The sequence below is a fragment of the Panthera tigris genome, chromosome B1, assembly GCF_018350195.1.
Source record: "Panthera tigris isolate Pti1 chromosome B1, P.tigris_Pti1_mat1.1, whole genome shotgun sequence".
NCBI lineage: Eukaryota > Metazoa > Chordata > Mammalia > Carnivora > Felidae > Panthera > Panthera tigris.
This window is the reverse complement of record NC_056663.1, coordinates 117,138,794-117,152,052: the sequence shown is the minus strand read 5'-3', so window position 1 is coordinate 117,152,052 and position 13,259 is coordinate 117,138,794. Positions and strand designations below refer to the sequence as shown.

The 13,259-nt window shown below is 38.9% G+C and overlaps 1 long non-coding RNA gene across 2 annotated transcripts in view; it reads left to right on the top strand.

Moving 5' to 3' along the window:
* The window catches only part of LOC107179531, a 79,729-nt gene that overhangs the window by 29,164 nt on the left and 37,306 nt on the right, over positions 1 to 13,259 (top strand). The window lies entirely within an intron of this gene.

The window sequence follows — 13,259 nt, the reverse complement described above, 5'->3', positions numbered from 1 at the left end:
AGATGGAGAAAAAAAAAAAAACAAACAAAAAACGTGAGCATGAGAGAACATTTGTGCACTGGGAAAGAAGGAGCAGATTTATTTGTCTTTTCAAAAATAATACTCATAGAAACTCACAAGATAGGGATTTCATCCTCATTGCACCAATGAGAAAACTGAAGATCTGAGAAACTGCTACTTGCTGAAAGTTATACATATTGAATATAATGGAACTAAGATTGAACCCAGTTCCAACAAACTCAAGAACTTTATTCTTGTAAGTTTACGGAAAGTGTCTTAGAGAAGGTTATGTCTGTGCTGAATCATGAAAAAAGAATTAAAGCCTGTTTTATGAACAGGTAAACATTAGAGAATGAATATTTTAGACAGAGAGGAATTTTAATAATAGCTATCATTTAAAGCATTTACTACGTGTTAGGGTTCATAACTATCAAATTAACAATCAGTATCTTATGTGGTCCCCATAGCAATCTATTAAAGTAGGCAATATCATATTTATTTAAGACAAAACTAAACATAAGAAAGCTTTGAGTAATCCACTGTATGTCAGCCTGGCTTGGAGCCAAGTCCAAACGGTCCATAAAGTCTATCTTCTTTCCCAAGTCATAGGATCACTAGTGCATCTGGATCAGAGTGGATGAGAAGGAAAGTGGTGGAACTGAGCCTGGTGAGTTGAACAGAAGCCAGGTCACAAAAAGCTGTGTAAGCCAAGGGAGGCTGTTTACACCTTACTTTTGGTTAACAAGATGCCTCTGAATGATATTAAATGAGGAAATGACATGATCATACTGAAGTTTTAAGGTATAACCTTAAAACCTTAAGGTTTAAGTTTTAAGGTTTTGAGGTAAGACTCACTCAAATTGGAAGGCAGAGAGACAAGTTAGTAGACAACTTAAATAATTCAAAGCAATAAATAATGCCATTTAGTTAAGTAACCATGGAGTTGGAGTAGATGAGAAAGATTCTAGATATGTCAAAGAGGTAAAAATGAGAAATGGCATCATGTAGACCAATAGATTTCCTTGCTAGGGAGTGTACAATGATTCCCAGTTCTCTGATTTGCTTACTGCATAAATCAAGAGCATACTACAGGTTAACGCTACAGTTACTAGGACACAAATAAGCAACATCTAACAAAGATCCAACTATCAGGCTAGGTTCCAAATTCGTTGGAAAATTTTGGTATAGTGATGTTTAGAAAATGGCCCCATTAGAATTTAGAGAACGCATGAAAAGGCAATTTGCATTTAAAATTACAAGAGGGGTGCCTGGGTAGTTCAGTCAGTCAAATGTCCGACTCTTGATTTCAACTCAGGTCATGATCTCAGGGTTGTGAGATGGAGCCCTGTGTCAGGGAGCCTGCTTAAGATTTTCTCTCTTTCCCTCTTTCTCTGCCCCTCCCCTGTTCGCATGCATGTGTGCAAGCACTCTCTCAAAAAACAAGATAAAATATAAATAAATAAATAAATAAATAAATAAATAAATAAATAAAATTACAAGATAGATGATTTCTGTGTTTGCAAACATGTTATTTGTTCTCATGTTTAACTTAGTCTACCCCACATCACTAAAATGTAAACTCCTTGAGGACAAGGGTTTTATACTCTTGTTACCACTCTAAATTGAGCATGTGGACTAGCCCACAAAACAGTGTAAGACTCAATAAGTATGTGTGCACTGGATGACTGTGCATTGTGTATGATTGAGATCATGATTACAGGAATCCTCATAGTTTACGTCACATCTTCAGTCAAGTGTTCATGCAATATTTTACTTCTGAGCCTGTCAGATCAATAAAATTGAAGTCATTTCTAACATTCTGAGAAGACAGAAATGAGAAATATGATGACAAACTCTCTGATCTCTGGCTCTACCTTCTTCCTCTAAACAATGAGCACAAAATTAATTTTCATATTGGCCACTCTTAAAATTCCCTGGAAAATCAATACTACAGAGTGAGAAGACTAAGGTTAGATGATTGATTTATCAACTTATTTTAATTTTTCTGGCAAGAAATGGTCTTTTTCAAGGCCAGTGATGACACCTAATCTCTAACTCCTTTCCTTAATCTTTATTCTCCCTCTTGCTGCATTTAACCTCAAGGACCACCCAGTATTGCTGGATAAAAAGTCTTGAGCCAACTGAACTCCATCAGTTCTAATGAGATAGAAGTGAGGGCAGAGATGATACCGGGAGTACTGAGTCTAGGACCTTTGAGGAACAGAGGTAGTAAACAAGAACAAGTTCAGAGACATAGAAAATCCAAACATGGTTATAAACCCAAAGTCAGAATACTATAGAGAGAATCAGAAGTTTGGTTCAGAGGCCAGAAATGTAAGGGAGAAGATCATGGAAGGAGAGAGAGGATGTTCCAGGTTCATGTTCACCTGACTCAGAGCCTCACCCTTTCTTTTCCTCAGGTCCATCTCAGAGGGATCGTCTAGAAAGGTGTTTCTGTGCACACCCTTTCTCTCTGCCTCCAGGTTTTCTTATTCTGTTCCTGATCTTTCATAGTTCTCTAAGTTTTATCTTCATCCCCTGTACTGCACCCCACTGAAAAACCTTATATCCTAACAGTTGCAGGTATTCCCATAATGCTAATTATAGCAAAGTGCCTCTTTCTATCCATGCTGATTGTTTCTTCAATCTGTTTCATTGCATTAACTGCATATAAAACATCTCCAGTTAGAAATACTATTGAATTTCAAATACAATAATATTACAAAATATATTTGCACTGTTTGTTGTTGTTGTTATTTTACCTATTTCCAGTGTTGTTACCTGCATCTGAGTTATCCTCACCTTGTGTTCAGATTATTGCAAAGCATCCTCATCTGCTAATTCCTCTTTCAATCTCTTCCACTTCAAATCCAATTTATACCTAACTTTGAATCAAAGAGAACTCAAGTTCCATTTTTATTATATTATTCTGCTGACTTAAAAGAAAAAAAAAACCTAATTAGCCTTCCATTAAGTTTCTTAACCTATTTTGTATAGGAACTCTCGCTTTTTTGAGTTTTCAAAAGCACTAATCAGAGACTGTGTGATAACTAGACCCTGTTAACAGAAGCCCGATCATGGATTCTGCACTTGGAGGACGCACTGAGTCCTCATCTGACCATGACTCCCTCCAACCCCCCATCTTCTACCTCTGACAAGCAATCGATAGGCCAGGGTAGTTACCCACTGAGAGCTTTTTGTTCCCTAAGTGGAACTATGCTCTAGATACCTGCCTGGGGTCTGCCTGTGTGAGCCTCTTTCCTGACTCCGTCCTTCTAATAATGAGTCATGAGGCAAATCTGTGCATATCTAGGTCCAAAGAGTGGCCAATAAATAGCTGTTTTCAGAAGGTGTAGATAAAGTTGGAATGTGTATGGTTAAGTCTCTCAGACTATATGAAGGATGGGGTTAAGTGTAGGACGAAAAGGCGTATGGTTTGTAAGTCCCTTACTATCTTTTCCTGAGATAAACTCTAAGGGCATTGCAGTAGATTTCTATGGCTGCATAAACAAATTACCACAAACTTACTAACTTAAAACAGCACCAATTTATCATCTCATTTCTGTAGGTCAGAAATCCAAATGGGCTCAGACAGGTTCTCTGCTTGGGGTCTCATATGGCTAAAGTTATGGTGTCAGCTGGGCTATGGTCTTATGGAGGATCTGGGGAAGAATCTGCTTCCAAGCTCAGTTATGTTTTGGCAGAATTCAGTCAGACTGAGTTCCCTTTCCCTTCTCGCCATCATCCACTGGCTTTTCTCTCATTTTCTGAAGACCACTTGCATTTCTTCTCACAAGGCCCCTCCCTCTTCAGAATGGCAACAGTTCATGGACTCTTCATCGTTCTGACTTTCTCTTCAGCTAGCAGAGAAAGCTCTGTGCTTTTAATGGCTCATATGATTACTTTGGTCTACCAAGAAAATCTAGGATGAAAGCTGTGCCATGCAAAATTACCTAATGAGCAGCATCTCCTCACATTTACAGGTTCTGGGGATTAGGGCCGGATGTGTTTGGGAGCTGTATTAATTAGTTTGCTAGGGCTGCCAGAGCAAAGTACCACAGATTGAGTGGCTTCAGCAACAGAAAATTTATTTGCTCACAGTTCTGGAGGATGAAAGTTTGAGGTCAAGGTGCCAGAAGGATTGTTTTTTTAGGAGTCCTCTTCATGACTTCTAGATGATCAACCTCTCCCTATGTCTTCACATCTTCTTCCCTTTGTATATGCCTGTGCCCTATTTTTTTTTCCTTATAAGGATGCCAATCATATTGCATTAGGCCCTGCTCTAAGGACATAATTTTAAACTTAATTATCTCTTTAAAGACTCAATCTCTAAATAGAGTCACATTCTGAGGTACTGGGAATTAGGATTTCAACATATGAATTTGGGAGAAACATAATTCAGTGCATAATAAGGGCTACTTTTAGAAGTCTGCCTACCATAAGAATTCTAAATGTGAACCTGGCCTTGCAGCTTTGGCCTATGAAGGCATACTTGTCAATGTAGAAGGATAGAACATATTCAATAGTTTTCCAAATTTGCTACTTTAAGTATTTAGATATATGGTATGTAGGTCTCCAATTGTATTCCTGTCCCAATGTTGCAAATCTGGCAGATGACGCTGGACAGAGAAGTGAGGAGTCTGATAGGAAATGAACAGAGCCTGAGGCTATCTTTCTATTGTAGGCAATTTTGGTGGCAGCAGCCGCACTGGAGTCTATGAGGTGAAGTCTACTGATCTACTAATACATCTAACCCTAGTGATTGAGGAATAAAGCCTGTTTTCCTTAAACTGTAATTGCTAAGCATGAATACAGTCAATCAGACATTCTTGGCTTATCCTTGGAAGATGGAATATCATGCTTAGCTTCCTTCCCTTCTCCCATTCTCCAATCCACACAATTTGACCATGCCCCACACAATTTGACTGTTTTGCCCCTTTCCGCATCGCTTAAGACTACCCAATTGTCTTAGTCCATCTGGGCTGCTATAATGGGTAGCTTATAAACAAACCACCAAGACTGGGTGGCTTACAAATAATGAAATACTCTCTCTCTCTCTCATGATTCTGGAGACCAGACATTCTAAGATCAAAATGCTGGTAGATTCAGTGTCTGACAAGAGCCTGTTTCCTGGTTCATAGATAGCTGTCTTTTCTCTGTGTCCTCACATGGTGGAAGAGTCCAGGGTGCTCTCTGGGGTCTTTTATAAGGGTAATAGTTACATTCATGAGTGTCTACCCATATGATCTAGTCACCACCCAAAGTCCCCACCTCCAAGTACCATTGTATTGGGGATCAGCTTTCAACATACACATTTAGGGGAACACAAACATTCAGTCGATGGCACCAACCTTTCATAAAATCCTTCTCCCTGTATTACACCTCTTGGCTTACACATCTCCCCTCATCCCTCATATAGAAGGAATGTGCTGAACTTGTTAAATATTCTGATGAAATGAATTAAGGTTATTTTCTCAGTGTTTTTTATTTTCCCAATGCTACATGAAAAATGTTTTGGCATTAAAATAAGTTCAGGCAATTTTTACAAGATTAAAACATGTTTCTTTAAGATGTCTCAGAGTCTTTAGAATAGGACTATATATGGTTAATATCTAAAAGGGAATAATAATGAAAAGTTTATCAAATTTATTGGCCTTTTATTTCAAGAGTATCTTATGCAACTAGTGTTCCAGAATATATACTTCTTAAAAGCCTGGCTTAAGAGCTAGTATTCACCCAACTCTCTTTTAATATAAATATGTATTATTTATATGAAGCATATAAAGTAATCCCACACATCCATATGTATTTAAAAGGCTAGTCTTTGTCATGACGATCCCCACTGCAACTATGGGCAAATGATCAGGCTATATTAAAACTCCTTTCTGATATGCCAATTTCCCACTCACCTACGGCCTTCAGAAAAAAACAAAAACAAAAACTTTAAGTCCTTTTCACAAAGTTTTATGATGGGCTGAACTCCATGTCTGTTAAGAAAAGATCTGGAGTAAGCAGCTTTATATCAAAACATAAAGTATTAAGATTTCAATTATTAACTGAAATCTACTGAGGGAGAACACAGACTCTTTTTGGCTCTGGAGGGCATTTAATTCTTCATTGCTATAAATGGTTTTGATATCTGTGATGTTGATCTTATCAGGTCTTCCTAGTTTGTAACCTCCATGCAGATGGACACAACAGCTTTCTTAAGTCTTACAGAGTATCTTAAGTATATAATATCTAAAAATGTTGATGATAACAATGAACAGAATGATTTTTGCTCCATCACAAAGATGCTGTGAAAATTAATGACAGGCAGTTTGATAAATGCTTTTGAGTTCCTTTGGGGACGACCATATAAAAAATACTTTAGATAGATAGATAGAGATAGAGATATAGAAATACTTTATATATATAAAAGCATTTGTCTTAGTACCTAAGCACTTGTATATTAGATGATCTTAAAATAGATAGTCAGTGAGGCATTTACCTCTGAGATGTAGGCAGATAAAGTTTCTGATAGGTCTGAGCAGCCGAACATTAAGCTATCAGGCTGGGTCCAGTGGGTAAATCCTTGACTTAGTTTTTTCATTGTTTACAAATGTCAAAGTGATCTAAGTTCCAAGATGTAACCTATAGAAAGTTGATGAGAATTGAGAGTCCCAGAACCCACTCCTCTTATTATTTTAGCTGACCTGCAGGTAACTATGTTGCAGAAAACTTTATCTAATTTGTAATAATGCCATGGAACTGAATTTTCCATTAGTACTCTCATACATTGTATTGTCCTCAAATACTTTTGCTTTTTTTTCTAATTGAATTTCTCACTTCTGAAGCCAGAGTTTCTTTTATCAATACTGTTATTAGCATTTGCATTCCTATTTTTAACTCCCATTTCAAGGCATGCCTTGAAAACATTTTGTTGAAAGCAGTTATTTGCCATGTTAAGAGTGTTGTAGTTCAGCAAAATTGAAAAATACATCTACTGCATTAGTAACATAAGAACAAAAATGTATTTTATCACTTTGAGTATGTAAACACACAGGGAACAGAAAATCAAATAATAGAACTAAGAGGAGACACAGTCTAATGGACTCGGCAGAGAATTAGAAGCCAAAAATATCTGAGCTTCAACCCCGGCTCCAATACAGGGTTCTATGTCCTTGAGTATGTTCCTGTCTCTTGGGGTGGGGGGGGCAGAAAAACAGAAAAAAAACAAAAGCCTCATTGTAGTAGAAACAGGGGAGGGTTGTCAGAAATAAGGCAGATATTTCAGTATTATCTAAAGCAAGATTTCCACTTCAGCTATGACTGGTTTTTTTTTTTCCCATGTTTTTGTCACAAACTTGATACTGTCTCCATTTATGCTTCTGTAATTCAAATTGTTTGTCTCCATACCTTTTGAACTTGAATGCTTCCCTGGGCATAAGTAAGTCATTTGAAAGCCCTGAATCAAACAGCCTTACTCTTCATTCTTGTACTACACCAGCATGCAGTGTATATATTCTTTAAAGAGACAAGGAGTTCAGGAACCAGAATACGTGTGCCTTGTGGTCTCAAGTTTCTCTAAGGGTTTAACCGGTTGAATATATTCTATTACATGAAATCACCTTCTGTGATGTTTGGACAGGAAACAGAATGCATGGCCCCTCATCAGCAACTTGTATAAACTTGTCATTTTAACTAGTTAGGGACCATTTGTGTGAGGGCTTATACATCACCTCACGAAAAACAATGATCTCCTCACATGAGCAAAACATCCTAAAATATATCTTGAAGGCAGAATTGTGTACTATGCCTCTGTATTTCCAGAATCTAGCAAAGTGTTTGATATGTAGAGAGGGCCAAATAAGTACTTGTTAAATTGACCTGAATATGTTTCTCTTCATAACTATGCAAATAATAATATTTCCCCAGGAACCAGTAAGGGGAAAATGAATGGGTAAAGACCATAATTCTGCTTCTTTACCATCCTCTTTCATAGATGTGGCAGCTGCAGCAATATTAGCCACCATCCCATGCAGGGACTGCCACCATAGCCTAGACTCTATCGAAGGGAATCCTTGTCCAGATGCTATATCTTGGGATCCCAGACAGACTGCTGTGTGTATCACCTCCTCTTCGGTCCCTTTCTACTCTTCCTATAGGCTCGTCTTACATAGGAAGGTCTCCTCTTCTCATCCCACAATGGGCTTCTTAGAATTTCTTTGGGCGGTAGTGGAAAACTTCCCTCAACTATGCCAACCTCTCTCTACCTTGTGAGTTAACACTACCAACTCTTCACTGTCCCCTTTGTTAAATGGACAGATTGCTAACTCTGCCAGAGTCCTCCTGTGGCCACTTCAACCCTTTTTGTTGTGGAGGCTGCTGCAGCATGGAAGATACAATTTCAGTAAATCACTACAGCTACTGCCCTACCAGTATCCTCTTATTTGAGTTTTTGCATAAAGACGCCACCACATCTCTAGAAGATAAAATATGTACATACTTCTAAATTAAATCCTTTTTAAAATTCATGATGTTCTTGAGGTTCTATATATAAACTGGAACTATTAGGGAATAGACTTTCTTCCCAGAATATTCCTTTGTTGGACCTCTTTCCTTCCCTGTCTCACCCAAATGAGACAAAGGCAAAATGGTACTGTCTCCCAGGGAGTTCGGTTTTATCAAATGTGAAAATGGAAAAGCCCCACATAAAACTTCCTTTCCTAGACAGAAAGGTGAGTGTGATACATGTTACTTGTAACAGGAAGTAAGTCTGTTTGGGGAGTCAACTGCTGTGTACAGGCAATGAAAATATGGAGGTTCTGCTCCAGCCAGGTCAATTCCTTAGCCTTTAGTCAAGTCTAAGTCTCTCAGCGTATGGTAAGCTCAGTGGGATGGAGGGACAGAAGAACTCCAGAGAATTCTAACTATGCCAGGTTGCCATCTGGTACAGTTAGAGCTCTGCCCCCTCCCCCCAATCTAGCTCTGCAGCTAGGTGTTGGCTTGGGTGATAATAAGTTATGGGTATAAGAAATAAGAGTAGACAGTATCTCTAAGCTTGGTAGGCAAAAAGGAATAGATTAAAAGAGACAGGATTTCACTTTGAAAAACATTGATATAATGGACTCTAGCCACAAATTCTCTTTAGAAGAGCTTTGACATTTTCCCTTACATTCTATACTTTGATAAGGGAAGCCCTTTTTTATTTACAGGCTGGGACCTAAGATAGGGAGATAGCTATGTAAGAAAAAAAAAAACAAAAAACAAATGGAATACATATGGCATATTGGCTTTTTCCTGAGTCTGGGACAATTGATTGCTCAAGCATTCTACAAGTAAGGATATGAATGATTTAGGTATGGGTCCAGCCTAAGACTGTGTTAATACAGATAGAGAAGTAAATGCGTGTAAAAGCTACAGAGAGTAAAATCCCAAACGCTCACAAGCTGTGAAGCATATTCTGGATTAACGTGTGGCCCCAAAATTCATACGTTGAAATCTTACCCCTCAATGTGATGGTATTAGGTGGGGCCTATGGAGCATGATTAGATCATTAGGGTGGAGCTCTCATGATTGGGATTAGTGGCCTAATAAAAGAGACCCCACAGAGCTGCCTTGCCCCTTCTGCCATATGAAGACACAGTCAAAAGACTATGAACAGGAAGCCAGCTCTGAGCAGATATAGACTCTGCCAGCACCTTGTTCTTGGACTTCTTAGCCTCCAGAACTATGAGAAATAAATATTTACTGTTTAAGCTACTTAGTCTATGCTATTTTTGTTATAGAAGCCCCAAAAGACTAAGACAGTTTATATGGACTAAGGGAGAGGTCTAGAGCCAAAAGGAAGCAGAAATTCAAAACCAATGCTTCAATGTCATCTAAAACATTCTAAACAAAGAGTGACATAAAACTAGTACAAATCTGACAAAAATTAGCAAAGGACACTAATCACAGTACAATGGGCCACTGAAATACTGTGCAAGGCTTCAAGTATATTATTGCCAGAAAAAGTATCAAAGACTTGAAGAAATACAGAAACAGTAACAAAATGATAAGTGGTACCCGGGTTCATAACTGCAAAGAAAGGGGAGAAAAATTAGCTTTATGTTCATTAGAAAGGAAGAGATTAGGAGGGATAATTACTGAGGTGTCTAAAACTCTGATGAGTATTGAGAAGGGAGAAGCAGGAAATGGCTCACAAACTAAAGAGGACGTCAACAGAAAGGGACAAAGAACTGTGCATTAAAGGGAATTCAGAAGCAACGTATTTACAGAGTAATTGGTCTGCAGAAAAGGCTACGGATATCAGAAGGGCAACATCTAAGCCCTGAGTGTATTTTTACAATGAGTCAGATGAGTGCTTTTGGGGGATAAGTTGGGGGTGGGGGACGCTCTACAGACACAGGACCTGCATGAAGGGATTGGTGTATTTGTCAGGACAATGTGGCTGTTTTCCGTCCTGAAAAAGAGAGCTGCTTTCCCTCATTAAGTTAACACACTGATCTGGCAGAGTCACATACTGGAATCCCAAAGACATCAGCTTCCATCTACACTTTTCATTCCTAATATGCTTAATTTGGCTTAGTCCACTTCATGGCAAGTTTATAATATCATCAATATGTGGATGGCCTGGTGTCTGTATGTCAGATCCCGAGTCACTTGCCTATCAGAAAAAGCATAAACCAGATAGGATGTCAGCTGGACAAACCTCCAGGTCTGAAATTCAGGTTCAGTCCTGATAAACACCATACAGTACTGAGAATTTATCTCAGCTGGTCAGTCCCATAGAGCTGCTGACTTTTTTCCAATCACCTGACTAGCTCTTATCCTCTAGAAGCAGGGTAAAAATTCAAAATGCAATCCATACAAATGAATTTTTCCATAATTTGATTTATTATTGTTACAAAATATTTTGATAAAATGTCTGGGTTCAGGGCAAACCAGTACTTGTTCTTCTCTAGGAGGATGTATGCCCTAGATTCCACTTTCCCTGAACATCGAAAGGTGTCCAATCCCAGAGAACATGCCGACCATGGTGACTGCTCGAGTCACCTCCATCCCTTTGTAGGGTGGAAGGTCAGCCTCACTGAACATCATTCTCCTTTCAAACTAATACAACATTCCTGCATCCAGGAGATCTTACTGTGTTAAATTTCTCTTCTAAAATGTCAGTCGTGGGGCACCTGGTTGGCTCAGCTGGTTAAGCACCCGACTTGATTTCAGCTCAGATCATGATCTCAGGGGTCTTATGAGTTTGAGCCCCACTGACAGTGCAGAGCCTGTTTGGGATTCTCTCTCTCCCTCGCTCTCTGCCCCTCCCCCACTTGCACTCGCTTGCTCTCTCTCAAAGTAAATAAACTTTAAAAAAGAAAGTAAAAGAAAAAAGAAAAGAAGATTTTCTTAAAAAAGAAAATAAAAGAAAATAGTCTCATTCTTTCCCTTCAACGCATAAATATGTCTGAATACCTCCCCCCAAAGTGCCCCCTTTAGCTACAACTGTGGTCCAACTCTTTATAAAGAAAATTCTTTCTGGAAAAAAAAAAAAAAGAAACAAACTCATGGGCCCTGCTTCTGCATGGTCCCCAGCACCCACTAATTCCCCAGCCTCTACAATTTGGCTGCTGGCCTCAACACTAAACCTGTTTTGGTAAAGGTCACTCATGCCCACCTAATAACAAAATCAATGAACATTTTGTAGTCTGGGGTGTTCTTGGAGAGTTTACATTCTCCTTCACACTCTTGCTTTCTTTGGTGTCGAAAACATCAATGCAGGGTGCCTGGGCGGCTATAGGTAGGGCATTCAACTTGATCTCAGGGGCCTGAGTTCAAGCCCCATATTGGGTGTGGAGCCTACTTTTAAAAAAACAAAACAACATCAAAAATAACCATCAATGCCTCTCACTGTCTTTCTGCCTTTCTGTTTGTTCCTCCTTGTTTTTTCCCATGATTCCTCTTACTCTATGTACTCCTTCAAGTTGGTGTTTTGCAAGATTATCTCACTAGTCTTTGTCTTCACTCTCCTATTTCCTCTAATCTTCCTTATCTGATATCTAAATATCATCCACATTTCAAACATCCCAAGTCTCTTATTTCCATTCCAAACCTTCCTTGGGTTCTAAACCTCAAGTGAAACTGTCCGCAAGACATTTTCTGACTGTCCTTCACATACCCCAAGCCTATTACTTGTAACCCTGTAACTCATTGACCATCATTCCCTTTGCTAACCTTCCCCTCGTCCTTCTACTTGCCTCTATTAATGAAAACTCATAAATGGAGAGAGAATTCTAGGTTATTCTTTTTTATTCAACATCCTTACCCAAGTGGCCAAAAGTTCTATGCATTTTATTTTAAACATTTTTTTAGATTCAGTTTCTATTTTGGCATCCCAGCCTTAGTTCCTATTTCAGTCGTATTTCACTTGACCCATTGAAACAGCTTCCTCACTGGTATCTTAGACTCCAGTCCTGCTCCTCTCCAGTCTGTCCATTAGAAAAGTTTTGCATAAATCAAATCTGATCACATAGTGTCCTGCTTAGACCAGGCTGCTTACTGCATTAACACTGGAAAAAAAAAGTTCTCAAAACTCAGCTTACATATTCAGTCTCATCCCTCGTGTGCTCCATCCAACCTTCTCTGAGCCTTTAAATGTCCTTGAGAACAAAACACTCTCTTGTGCCTTGATGACACTGCAAAAGTCCTCTTCTACTGGAATACCTTTCTCTCACTCCAATTATTTACCTGGGAAAACTTTTGCTTAGGCTTGAAGGCTTAGTTTAAACATCATTTGTGGCATTCTCTTTGATATTCATCACCCAACACCAGTCAGAGTTAGGCATCCTTTGATCCTCCCAAAGCACTTTGTGGAAGTCTGTAAGTTTATGACATGTGGTCTCTGCATGGTTTGCAACACCCTATTCCCCATTGGATTCTGAGTTCCATGAGGTCAGGGATGTTGTCTTATCTTTTTGGCCTACCCCAGTGGAGTAACTGGTTCAGACAGATACCCAGGAATTACTTAGTGAAATCAATAAACGGCTTTGTTAACTTTGGTTGTGGGATGTTCGAGTTCCCACGGTAACAATGGTTGGGAAAGCATTCCAGGTGGTTTCTTCTACCATAGAAAGTCAAGAAGGTGGGACTGGACACCTTTTTCTAAGCTAGCCGGAAAACTCCCCATGAATTTAAGCCACTAGGAAAAAGTTTTTAAATCTACACTCACCCTTCCCCCAGAAAAGTGCAAAGAATTCAAGTTTTTGAGCAAATGCTTACTAACC